The sequence below is a fragment of the Mustela erminea genome, chromosome 1 (genome assembly GCF_009829155.1).
Source record: "Mustela erminea isolate mMusErm1 chromosome 1, mMusErm1.Pri, whole genome shotgun sequence".
Classification (NCBI taxonomy): domain Eukaryota; kingdom Metazoa; phylum Chordata; class Mammalia; order Carnivora; family Mustelidae; genus Mustela; species Mustela erminea.
Window position 1 is genome coordinate 111,499,322 of NC_045614.1, and position 12,907 is coordinate 111,512,228.

General features: G+C 45.3%; 1 protein-coding gene across 1 annotated transcript in view; it reads right to left on the bottom strand.

The window, feature by feature from the left end:
- The window catches only part of ST6GAL1 (ST6 beta-galactoside alpha-2,6-sialyltransferase 1), a 118,837-nt gene that overhangs the window by 45,355 nt on the left and 60,575 nt on the right, over positions 1-12,907 (bottom strand). The gene's annotated exons all lie outside the window — the stretch shown is intronic.

Sequence of the window (12,907 nt, forward strand, 5' to 3'; positions counted from 1 at the left end):
TTACTGAGGGGGTCCGGATTTCTCGCTTAAGAGCAGAGGAAGACCAAATGACGACACAGGAGGGAAAGAGTTCTACTGAAAGACCAAAGATGAAGAATTTTCTCTTAAATTCTGATAATGAGGGTCTGATGACCTACATCTTTCTTTAAGGCCAGTTGAACTGTGTCTTTAATAAGAACAAGGACGTCCGCTAGTGTTTTTCTAAACATAATTTTCCCCAGGAATTCCTGGGCCGGAGATCATGCCACGGACTGTTTGTTCCTCCCTTCCATCTTGATTTTTACCTGACCAGACAGAAGGATGTCAGGTCAGAGTTCCTGATATTTCCCAAAGGTCAAAGTCACTGACGGTGAGCTGCCACTTCTTAAGGCCACCAAAGTGTCAAACGTTTACCTTGCTCATCTTAGCAAATTGAGCTCTTTCCTAGGTCCGGCCAGCTGGGCCACCATACAAAGAGAAAAGGGAAGAGAATGCTGAGAGTCTGTCCTCATAGAAGACCCTCCCCCTAGTCCCATAGCCATCAAGGTCAGTGCAGGTGAAAGGAACCACTAGGGCACTCATTACTTCTCTATATTACTTTGGCCTTAACACCACCTAGGAAGCACCTAAAAATAGAGATGCCCAATACTGTCCTCAGTAGCTTCTGATCTAGTTGCTCTAGACCAATAAACAAGGAGCCCTTGAAGAATGGGGAACGTTCGCGGGGGGGGGGGGTGCTCAGGCAGAGTGGGAGGGGCCGTGTTGGCTCAGCCTAGGGTGAACGTGGATGGTGAGTCAACAACAAGGCCTCAAGCATGTGAAGTCCTTGCTTAGCCCAGGCTCCTCCACAACCCGGGGTGTCCACTGCCCCTTCATGGCCCAGAGTTCCTGAGGAGGGAGCAGGGCCTCGGGCTCAGTCTGGGTCTTTGAGAATTTCAGGCCAAAACTGTTGTCAATTCTGGACCATCCTCTCCAAGGGGAGATGTGAACAACTCATGTCTGTTATGGGGTCAGGGGAATCAGGCCTCGCAGAGAAAGTGCTAATTGCCCTTCGCCTCCACGTGCGTCTTTCACCTTTCTCTCCCCTCGGTTGTGAGGGTGAGTCTGGTCACCAGATGACACAGGCAGCAACGTGACTGAAGATTAATCTTGTGGGCATGGAGTGTGCTGCAACCGGCGCCCTCTCAGACAAGGGCTCGCGCTCAACTTGCCCTGTTGGCAAATGGTCCTTCTCCCCCAGAGGGCAAGGGCTGGTTTTCTGAAGTTTTCTATGTTCGCATCCCTCCCTACCACCCATACGCATAGACGGCTTTCTACTGGAACCTAGCTGGTGCTCAGTGGAGCATGCTCACCAGCAGCCGGCCTGGATAGTTTTCTTCAGGGGCCAGATCCACAGATCTCAGCATTCACTAGCTTGTCACACCCTCAACCCTCCCTACTCACCATTTCCCTCCCTTCATTTCAGGGATCCCAGGGCAGACCCATTCCCTGCCCTTCTCCACAGAGGAAGTTTCCTGGTCTCCAGGGAGGAGGCCTCCTCCTGTGTGGACCTGCACCGCACTCCCGACCTAAGTGAGCGTTCTCTTATAGGCTCCTCCCGGTGCTATGGAAGGGTGAAGGTCTTATCCTTCCAACTGGATAGGGCTCTGTGGGGATAGAGTTCACTAACATCCATTCTGCTGTTTCAGCACGGCCAAGCACAAGGTATACAAGTGGTACTCAGTATCAGACTAGGGCCCACTGCTAGGCCTTGTAATATGTATGTTGGGGTGGGGAGGGGGGATGGCTAATTTTTAAATCGTCAATGAACATGAAGCCCCTACTGGCTGTATATCCCTGCAGAGAAAGAGAGAGGGAGAGAAAAGTCACCGTGGCTCCTTCTGGGGGCTTCCTCCATGGCAGGTGCAGAACTAAAACTGTACACAGAAGAGTTCGTTCAACCCTAACTGCCATCCTCTGAGGTTGGCAACATTATTGCTTCCATTTCCCAAAGAAGGAAGCTGAATTTTAAAGATGTTGAAGGGCTTTGACTAGTAAATGGAAGGGCTAAAACTGGAACCCAGCACTGTCTGAATCTGAAGACCATGTTCTTAAAGGCTGGGCTCCAGTGGCCCTCTTGTTTGACCTGTGACTCTCTCGGCCACAGTCATGCCCACCTAACACCGGAAGCAAATGGTTTCAGTTATAAGGAAACCAACAGTATTGAGATCAAAGCCCAGTGCACACTTGGGATGCTAGATACTTGATATGGTGAACTGGATCTTATAACAGCCCCGGATGGTTGCTGGTATTACGGTGGACCTTTGGTATTTACAGAGTCAACATCTGAAATTGTTAACTATTGGAAAACAACCCCAAAGGTCCTAAACATAAAACAGGCTGATCTTGCTCGTGAATGAATATGAAGTATGTGCACAGAAAGTTGGTAGAAGCCAGTCCCTTCATATGTGAGAGGGCTCATCCCCAGACCGCGACCCGGGGTACTGGGAGGTGGAGGGGAATGGGCAGGCTCTGTGTCCTCCAAGCACCAGAAAATGATACAAATAATTCTTTGTGAACTATAGTTCCCAAAGAAATAAGGCTGCTAGTCCTTGTGAAGGAAAGTTTATACTCTATGATGAATGCCTGCTAACGGATTTATTAATGCCTACAGCCCTATTCATGAAATCATGAGCTCATGATTCACGAAATCATAGGAGACAGAAATTGTTTAATTGTTCAATTATGTCTGACTGCATATATGGGGAAATTCTGCACTCTGGTAGCATATGCATGAGTCCTCTGTCAGATGAGAATGAATGTCTCACCTTAGGACTGTTGTCAATAAATGAGAATCTGGTCACAATGCTGAAGAGGAGGTTGATTAAGAATTCTCAAAGATTGGGGCACCTGGGTGGCTCAGTGGGTTAAGCCGCTGCCTTCGGCTCAGGTCATGATCTCGGGGTTCCGGGATCGAGTCCTGCATCGGGCTCTCTGCTCAGCAGGGAGCCTGCTTCCTCCTCTCTCTCTCTCTGCCTGCCTCTCTGCCTACTTGTGATCTCTCTCTGTCAAATAAATAAATAAAATCTTAAAAAAAAAAAAAAAGAATTCTCAAAGATTTCTTGGGATGTCTGGGTGGCTCAGGCGGTTGAGCCTCAGACTCTTAGCTTCAGCTCAAGGCATGATCGAGCCCCGGGTCGCGGACCCCATGCTCAGCACTGAGTCTGCTTGAGATGCCCTCTCCCTCCCTTCCCCTTTGCACAGCCCCCCACCCCGCACTCTCCCTAAATAAATAAATAAATAAAATCCTAAAAAACAAAAAAGAGATTTCTCAAGGATCTCAACAGAACACCCTCACGAATGTCAAGTCTGCTGTTGCAACACTTTATAGAAGGAGTGTGAGGCTGGGGAGTCATGCACCCTGCCCAGTCAATGTCTGGCCCTGAAGCCTGTGAGCTCTCCTTCCTACAGCCCACTGGCAAGTCAGCAAAAAAAGTTGTCAACTGCTGCATGCTGACCCAGTCAACGAATATGACTTAGGAGGGTAGAGGGGAAAGGAGGAGGGCGGGGAAAAGGAAGGGCCACACCTGGGTTCCCCACAATCCTTCCCCCCCACCACCACCGCTAGGCTTGGCAAAGCTGCGAGCTTACCTTCGGACCACATCTATTTGGAACAATCAATTCGACAAAGATGTTGGTAACTCTGAGTGCAGTACTATAGACGCACAGGTAACTGCCACTCCCCTGCACTCACGATGCTAACAGCCTTAAATGCCATGAAAATCAGACAAACAATGACCTAAATACCTAATGCACTATTTACTTTGCATCCCACCGCCCCCACAGGCACAGCTCCAGACAGTGAGCACCTGAATCAGCTAGTTACCTCAATGTTGCCAGGGCCACGGTCAGTGCCTGTGGCTTGGCTTCATGTGCCAAATAAGTGAATATTTTCTTCTTGCAAAAAAGGTGCTTAAGAGTCACAGCCCAGGAGTAGGGGCCCTACATCCAACCTGGGATCAAAGCATCCATGGAGGGGGAAAGCCTGGAGGACAGGAGAGAAACAGCAAGGAGGTGGGCGAGGGGACTCCAAAAGGGAGACTGGGACCTCAGCCCGTGGCACTGTGAGTCACCCCAGATGAGTCCAGTGATTAGGAGGCACACAGTGGAGAGCAGATAAGAAGCTTCAGAGCAGGGGAGGGAAGTGCTGAGCTTGTAGAGACTACCCAGCTCCAGCAGGACGAGACTGCTGCAGCTCACAACACCCCTCCACTCCCTGAAAGGAAGCGGCCAAGAAACTACGAACAGTTGCTGCTTCTGGGCCACCTGCCGCAGGCCACATCTGAGGCCAGATACCTGCCGAATCTTCCAAATAACCCCTCAAGGCAGTGCAGCGCCGAAACCCAGGGTCAGGGAGGCTGCGAGACGTGCCCACGAGCACCCTACTCTTAGGACACAGAGCCAGGATCTCAACTGAGATTTGACCCAAGTCCCACAGGCCAGGAAAACCTGGGTGCAGGCCCCCGTGCAGACAAGACGAGGACCAACCCTGGGATGAGGAAGACACTCAGATGGGACCCGGTTTGAGAGAGCAGAGCAAAATTTCGTGGGAACGCATGCAGCTTTGCAGTCAGAAGAATCTAGACTTGGATCCCAGTCGCATTATTCATCCCTGTGTGATCTCAGGCAAATGTGATATAAGCACGCAGTGTCCTCCTTTGTAAAATGTATGCAAAACCACCTACCTCCGGGGACTGCTGTAAGGGTTGGAAGTAAGGACCATGCTTACTCACTGGTGGCTTGTATACCTGCGCCCAGCAGGAGCAGGGAGGGGGCACGGGAGGCGGCAGCCGGCTTCGCTGCCGTGGGTGGAGGAAGTCTTCATTTTCGAGAGGAGATGGACTTTCTGGGAGTGTCATGAGTCAATATTTGTCTTTGGCTAAATACAGGACCTCGATGTTCACCTCGACAAAGCCGATGTCTGTGGCTTTCAGAATTAACTCCTTCAAATGCTGCGGCACAGCCAAGAGAGGCAGATTTGGACCCTCGGGAAGTCAGAGCCAAGGGGGTGGTTCTAGGAAGGCTGAACTCCTGGAAAACTTGGAAACCAGGTCCCAGGCGAGATCCCTAGCTGTCCACTCAAATCACTGTGTGTCCTTGCAAGTCACGTATCCTCTCGAGCCTCTGTTTGCTCACAAGGAAGGGAGCTAAACGATCCTTACTTCACAGGGCTATCGAAGGAATTTTCCAGCACACAGATGAAACTATTGTTGTTTTAAGTTTCTCTAAGAGCATGATATAACTTCTTCATCTCTATAAAGCCATTGGAAATAAAGCTTGTGGGTAAAGCACCTGCCCATTTCAAAGAGGAAAAAGAAACACTGTTTCAAGAATATCTACTTAAGACGCTGAAGATTTCTCCTTAAAGCATCCTTCAATAAAGCATCCTTCAATTATTACAACTGTTAGAAGAATCCCTTCTCTGTGATCATACGCATGAAAACACAAAGCTATTCAATTCCCTCAGTCTGTCCCCCAGAGACCTCTGCAGACCCCACAGGGGAGGGGAGTCCTGGCAGGAGGAGGGGACTGGAAAGTTCTGCCCCAATTTCCATGGAGCAGGGAGCTCACTGCCTGGACAGGACAGGAAAAACAAATTCTCACAAGAAAGCCTGCTGTCCTTTGTCTGGATTTTTCCTTGATTCAGAAAATAGTCCAAACTCATTTCGCCTGCTAACCTTACCCTTAGGTCTCTTGCAACTGTACTGGGCCCCTAAGAAGAAAACAGGAAGTCAGTGAAGTGGTCCCAGAGTGAAACCAGGGTAGGCAGGGAGCACTGAGGTCTGGGCACCCAACTTTAATTTCAGGAGAAATGCTTCTGTGCCTAGTCAGCTGCATCCCTGCTCTGAGCTGAGTGTTGGGGGGTGTTCGGGGGGTGTTCGGGGAGTGTTCTGGCCTTCTTACTTGGTGTTGAAATAACCCAAAGGGTTCTCACCACCCCCACTTCTCACCAATCAAAAGCTGTAAATGGAGAAAGAATACGTTGGGTTCTCTCTTAGTCTGTGAGCAGATGGGTTATTTAGAGCCACAGTCCTCTTTCCTGTTTCAGCTGTTCTCAACCTTCTAGAAGTAGGGTGTGTGTGTGTGTGTGTGTGTGTAGTAAGAACAAGTCCAATTTAAGGGCTCTGGGCTTAGGTATAGAGAAACAGGGTGAGGAAGATGAAGGGCCAGGAAGGGGGCAGTGAATTGAGGCAAAAACCGCCCCCCACCAACACACACACCTTGGCTGGATTGCCCTGGAAAGATCACGTTCCAGGTCTGAATTCTGCTGCAGAAAACAAGGTGAGTCACAGCCAAACACACCCACCTAAAGTTCACCCCAAGCCTCTAAGCCTAGCACCGCAACATGCATTCCCACTGACCCACATAAATATGATCAGCAGTCAGTCAGAACTCCTGCCTCCTCATTCACCCAGCTCCCAGGATTTCCTGGCTTACGACACTGCCTCCATCTCCCAGCCATAGCTGAAAGACAAAAGAACAAAAGGTACAGAGACAGTGACACAAACAGGAGCAGCAGTTCCCTCAGGGGCCTACCCTGTGCAGGGAGCAGAGAAGTGGGGACACCCAGTTCTGAGCACGGGACAGCGCAGTCCTTTCATCGTATCCTGATACGACATCGTATCCGAGGACGACAGCTACCATCCCCTGGTGGACCACCGCACACCAGGCTGACCCCGGTGAATCTCTGTAACTTCACCCCCACGGAGGCTGGCAGCCTGCTCGAGGCCTTCACTGAAGATATCTGAGACACAGAGAGGCTGAGGGTGTGTAGTCAGTAGCTAAAAAAGGACAGAGGCAGGATTAGAACCCGGGGCTCCCTGGGTCTGTTCTTTCATCTTCAAAGTGAGGAATGCAGAGGTCTTTCTTTCTCTCTACTCTCCTCCCTTGCTCCCTCCCTAAAAAGATGGGAAGCAATTCAGTGTCAGGCTGGGGAACTCAATGTCACCGGAAACCAAAGAAAGACACATGAAAACAGTAAATTAATCTATCAAATTAATAGAGGCTGGAAATGTATATAACAGAAAGCTGACAAGAACACTTTTATACACCTCTTGTATGGAAATTACATACACTATCCCTTCTGAAGGGCGATTTGGCAAAATGTATCAAAGCACCAAAATATCCATTCTCTTTTAACTCAATGGTCACATCTGAAAAAGTTAATAATCAGAGAAGCTGTCAAAGCCAGTAGTTCCATCTCAGCCCACAGGTAACCTGAAACAACCACCATTTACAACAATAGAGGAACACCTAAATGTTATGGAATGTCCACAAAACAGGATATGATGAAATAATTAAAAATCACATCCATGAAGATTTCTTAAAGCTTTTGAATGAATGATTGCATACATAGAGAAAACCACAGAAAGTAGTAAACTGAACTATCAGGTACTCATTACCCAGCATGTGCAATGATTAATTTATGGTCACTTGTTTTTCAGAGTTTGTTTTTAAGATTTACTTATTTATTTGAGAGAGAGAGAGCATGAGCATGAGTTGGGGGAAGGGCAGAGAGAGAAAATCTTCAAGCAGAACCCTGCTGAGCACTGAGCCTGCCACAGAGCTCTAGCTCACCACTAATGAGATCATGACCTGAGCCAAAACCAAGAGTTGGATGCTTAACCGACTGAGCCATCCGGGTGCCCCAATGTATGGCCAATGTTCTATCATCCATATCCAATGAGTCCCCCAGCTTGGGTTTTAAAAACAAATTGTAGACACCATAGCATTGCATCCATAAATATATCAGTATGTATTTCTAAAATATATTCATGTTCAAAACATAAGTTATCAAACCTAATAAAACTTTCAGTAATTAAGGTTTCTAAGCAAAAAGTGTTTATAATACAATGTGAATTGGTAAAGAATATTATAAAACCACATAAACTATAATCTTAGTTGAAAGAAAGTATTGTGTAGGGAGGGGGAGGGAAGAGAAAAAGAAATGTTATTCATAGAGAAAGTAACTTGAAGGAACCATGTCGAAAATATTGCCAGTAATATATAGTTACCCCTGTGTCATGGTCTTAGGATTTTTGTTTACTTTGGTACTTTTGTCTGTAGTTTTACTAACAGCAATCTATGGTGTTAGATACCTATTTATCATTACTCTTATTTTTCTTTCATATATGTTCAAAGTTTCCCACTCACATCATTTTCCTTCAGCATGAAAAACTTCCATTAGCAGTTGAGAGTAGGGCAGCTTGGGGCACCTGGGTGGCTCAGTCGTTAAGCCTCAGCCTTCAGCTCAGGTCATGATCCCAGGGTCCTGGGATCAAGCCCACATCAGGCTCCCTGCTCAGTGGGAAGCCTGCTTCTCCTTCTCCTACTGCCCCTGCTTCTGTTCCCTCTCTCACCATCTCCCTTTCTGTCAAATAAATAAATAAAATCTTTAACAACAACAAAAGAGTAGAGTTACTAGATATGAGGTTTCTTGTTTTTTCCTTCACCTGAGATCTTTATTTTTCCTTCACTTCCAAAGGATATTTTTTTCTGGGTATAAAATTTAGAGTTGACAGGTCTTTTCTTTCAGTATTTCCAAGATGTTATTCCCCTGCCCCTGGCCAACCTGGTTATAAATGAGAAGCCTATAGTTGTTTTAATAGGCTTGCCTATTAAATAGGAAATGTAACTTATTTCCCTAGCTGCTCTCATATTTTTTATCTTTCACGTTCAGCAGTTTGATTATGATGTGGCTGAGTAGTTGTTACTGAGTTTATCCTATTTAGGATTCACTAAGTTTTGGTTTTTTTTTTTAAGATTTATTTATTTATTAGAGAGAGAAAGAGTGCCCACAAGTGAGGGGAGGGGCAGAGGGAGAGAGAAAAACTCAAGCAGACTCCCCACCGAGCACAGAGCCCAATGCAAGTCTTTTTTTTTTTTTTTAGATTTTATTTATTTATTTGACAGAGATCACAAGCAGGCAGAGAGGCAGGCTGGGGGAGGGGAGAGCAGGCTCCTCGCTGAGCAGAAAGCCTGAGGTGGGGCTCGATCCCAAGACCCTGGGATCATGACCTGAACCACGGGAAGAGGCTTTAACCCACTGAGCCACCCAGGCACCCCACCCAATGCAAGTATTGATCCAAAAACCCTGAGATCATGACCTGAGCCAAAATCAAGAGTCAGGCACTTAACTGACTGAGCCACCCAGGTGCCCCACACTGAGATTCTTTAATTTGTAAGTTTATGTCTTTTCCCACATTTGGGACATTTTTAGCCATTCCATCTTCAAATTTTTCTGCACCAATAGGTTTTTTGTTTTGTTTTTGTTTTTGTATTTTTTTCTCCCCACCCGCTGGGCTGGGACTCCAATAACATGAATTTTCAACTTGTTGATGTTGTCCCATGGTATCCTGAGATGCTGTTCATTTTTTCCCAATTAAAAAATGTTTATTTACAAATATAAAATACTGCATAATTTCTATTGATCTATCTTCAAGTTCACGAATTTTTTTTTCCTCTGTCATCTTTTTTCTGTCACTAAGCCCATGCAATGAATTTATTACTTCAGATCTCATCTTTTCAGCTCTAAAATTTCCATCAGGTTATTTTGTATAGTTTCTATTTTTCTGCTGATAAGTTCTATCTTTTCATTCATTTCAAGAGTGAAGAACAGTTATAACAGCTACTGTACATCTGTCTCATAATTCCATCTGAGTCGTCTCAGGGTTAGCACCTATTATGGACTTTTCCCTTGAGTATTATTCAGATTTTCCTGGCTCTTTTTATATTGAGAAAATTTGGATTGTATCCTGGACTTTTGAATAATATGAGACTAAATCCTGCTAAAATTCTCTGGAAAGAAATGTTGATATTTTTATTAATTTAATGGACAATTAACCCACTTAGGTTCAGATTGGAAATTCTGTCTCCCTCTTTTGCAACTGGTAGCTTTGTTGCCAGCTCAGGTTTCAAAGCCTTCACTAGGCTAATTGGGTCTGCCTGTCCCATAGGCAACACAGGGTTCATCTAGGACCTGGGTAGTGTTAATGTCATAGTCAAGCACAGACCTTTGCTGTGCTTCTTTGGGTCTATGCCATGCACACACACACACACACACCTTGGAGCATTCCCATGACTTATATCAGTCTATGCACAGAGTGAGTGGGGCCCTTTTTCCAGCTCTCTCCTCTCAGTGATTTCCTCCCACTCCCTGGTGGCTCCTTTGCCGGGTTCTTCTGGCTGGAAAGATAGGGCTATCTCACTGTTTTAGCCTCCCACACCATTATGCAATTCCATGTGACAAGGACCATTATGGGTCATTGTCCAAGTTTCAGGCCCAGTATCCTATCTGCCTGCTATTACTCTTAGGGCTCTCATGTAGTTACTTCTGCATTCTGTCTAGTTTTTTAATTACAACAGAGGGAGGTTATAGTTGGATTACATCATCTCGGCTGGTACTGCTGCCCTTCCTTCTCAGCAGTTTCTGCTTCTCAAAATTTCACTCATCTCTCCAAAGCTTCATTAAAATATCATTTCCTTCCAAGAAGCCATCCTTCTTTCTCCTAGCTAGGAAAACTCTCCTCTTCCTCTATATTAGGGATGATTCCAATTTGGCAATATTGAGACTCACAGCCAAATCTTTTCATGACCATCTTTGTTCAAAGGTCCAGATGCAAGGACATGGCTGGAATGAAATCAAACCCAACCAAGAAGCCTCATGGCGGTTAGGAGAATAGATTTCACCTAAAACCTAGCTTTGCTAATTGCTGGATGTGTGACTTGAGGCAGGTCACTTAATGCAATGTACCTCAGTTTCTTCATCTATGGAATGGAAATAATTATACCACAGAGAAATATTGTGAAGATTAATTAGGTTAATAGTTAGAAAGCACCTAGAATAATGCCACGTTCTAGGTGTAAGAGATTTTCACTCTCTCACAGGTTCCCATAACTTTGCTCTCTAGATGAGGTAACCCTACCCAGGGAATAAGAAAGAACAGACAGAATGAGCTCTATCTCCACTTCTTACCATGCCCTGAAAGGGACTATAATAATTTCAGTATATGCTCAAAAAAGCAGAATTTGTATATCTGGGTGGATCTTCTAAGAAGGTGCATGGTAGAATGAAAGGATAATTGCCTAATATGGGTTAGGATCTGGCTTCCAGAACTGGGTTTCCTTTGGGTCTGGCTTTTCTGTTCTAATTCATGACTACATAGAGCAGAGACTGGTCTAGCTGCACATGGCGGACAGAGTCAACCTTTGTAAAACACAAATGGAATTGGATCATTTCTTAATGTACCCTCCAGCGCCTTCCTGATACACGCATAATAAAATTTAAATTTTTTAGGCTGTCGTCAGAGTTTTTGTGATTTTTACTGTTACTGTTGTTATCTGTAACCTCATATTCCACCACTCCCTCACAGCTCTCACATTCCAGCTGGACTAAACCAAGGAAGTTCCACCCGTCCTACCTCACCATTTCCCACTCGCACCACTGCTGTCATCCTTGAGCTCAAATACCTCTCCCTACCCTCTTGTCAAATATATTAAATGCCTCCTTTTCTATGTCAACTCCTCAAGGACTTCTGAGAGGTTTTCCCAGACTTTCCAAAGCACTGCCTGGTTTGGCCCTCCCTCCCTTGTGTCCTACAATTTACTATATACCCTGGCAGCACTTCCCAGTAGGTGGTAATCCCTTCTTTTATAGGTCCCTCTCCTTCACTGCACCAGTGTTTATCAAAAACATGTATTTTTACATGAGTTGGTCTCAAAATCAATTCAGAGCATCACTACCAGCTTTTTAAAAATAGAATAAACTGTGTGTGTGTGAGAGAGAGAGAAAGGGAGAGAAAAAGAAAGTTATATTTCTCTGTAGAACTCAAACACACTGATACAGCCTCAATGCATTTTCAGTCAAAATCCCCACTGTTATTTTGTAGAGACTGACAAGCTAAGTCTAATATTTATAAGGAAATTCAAAGACCTAGAAGAGCAAAAGCAATCTTAGAAGAACAAAGTTAAAGAACTTACATTACCAAACTTATTATAAAACCACAGTAATCAAGACAATGTGTTATTGGGGTAAGGACAGACAACTACAACAGGGAAAAACAAACAAACAAAAAAACACACACAAAATCCCTAAACAGGCCCACACATATACAGGAATAACATTTTACAATGCTACCAATGAAATTCAATGGAGAAAGGAAAATCTTCTTAATAAATTGTTCTGAAATATCTGGATATCTATGCAGAGGAAACAAATTGACCTTGAACCTCTACTTCACTTTATCCATATAATTAATTTGAGAAGGATCTTAGAACTGTATGTGAAAGTTCCAATGAAAGTACTTCTAGAAGCAAATATAGGAGAGTATCTTCATGAACTTGGAGCAGACAAGGATGCCTTAGGGCACAAAAGGCACTAAATAACAAAAGGGACAGTAACGGTTAAGAAGAAGTTTATCCCATTTGAAGTCCAATTTATTTGAAAATGGATCTGACAACCAACCTCAGGTCTTAACGTGAAAAAGACTGAAGGGGCCCAGAAACAACCATCTCAGGGCAACATGTACCCAAGATGTTCCAGGGCCTCACACAAGGGTAACAGCGTCATATTTCACCAATAAGGTAGGCTCAGAGTTAAGAAGCATTTAAGAGAACAAGATAAGGTCTTTGGCATTGGAAGAGTGGAGTATCGCTAGGAGATAAGCCTCACTCAGAACGTATGGTGCTACTAAACCATGTAATTCTGATCTGTAATCTACAATAACTCAGGCAAAGAAGAGAACAGGTTGGGTTGGAGTAGACACACTGAGGATATGAAACAGAAGGGAACTGAGAAAGCATCTCGTGGCTTCTCGCCATCCCATTTTTAGAGATGAGAAAACAGGCCCACTGGCACAGAGGAGGCCACATCCCGGGTCTGCAGCAGAGC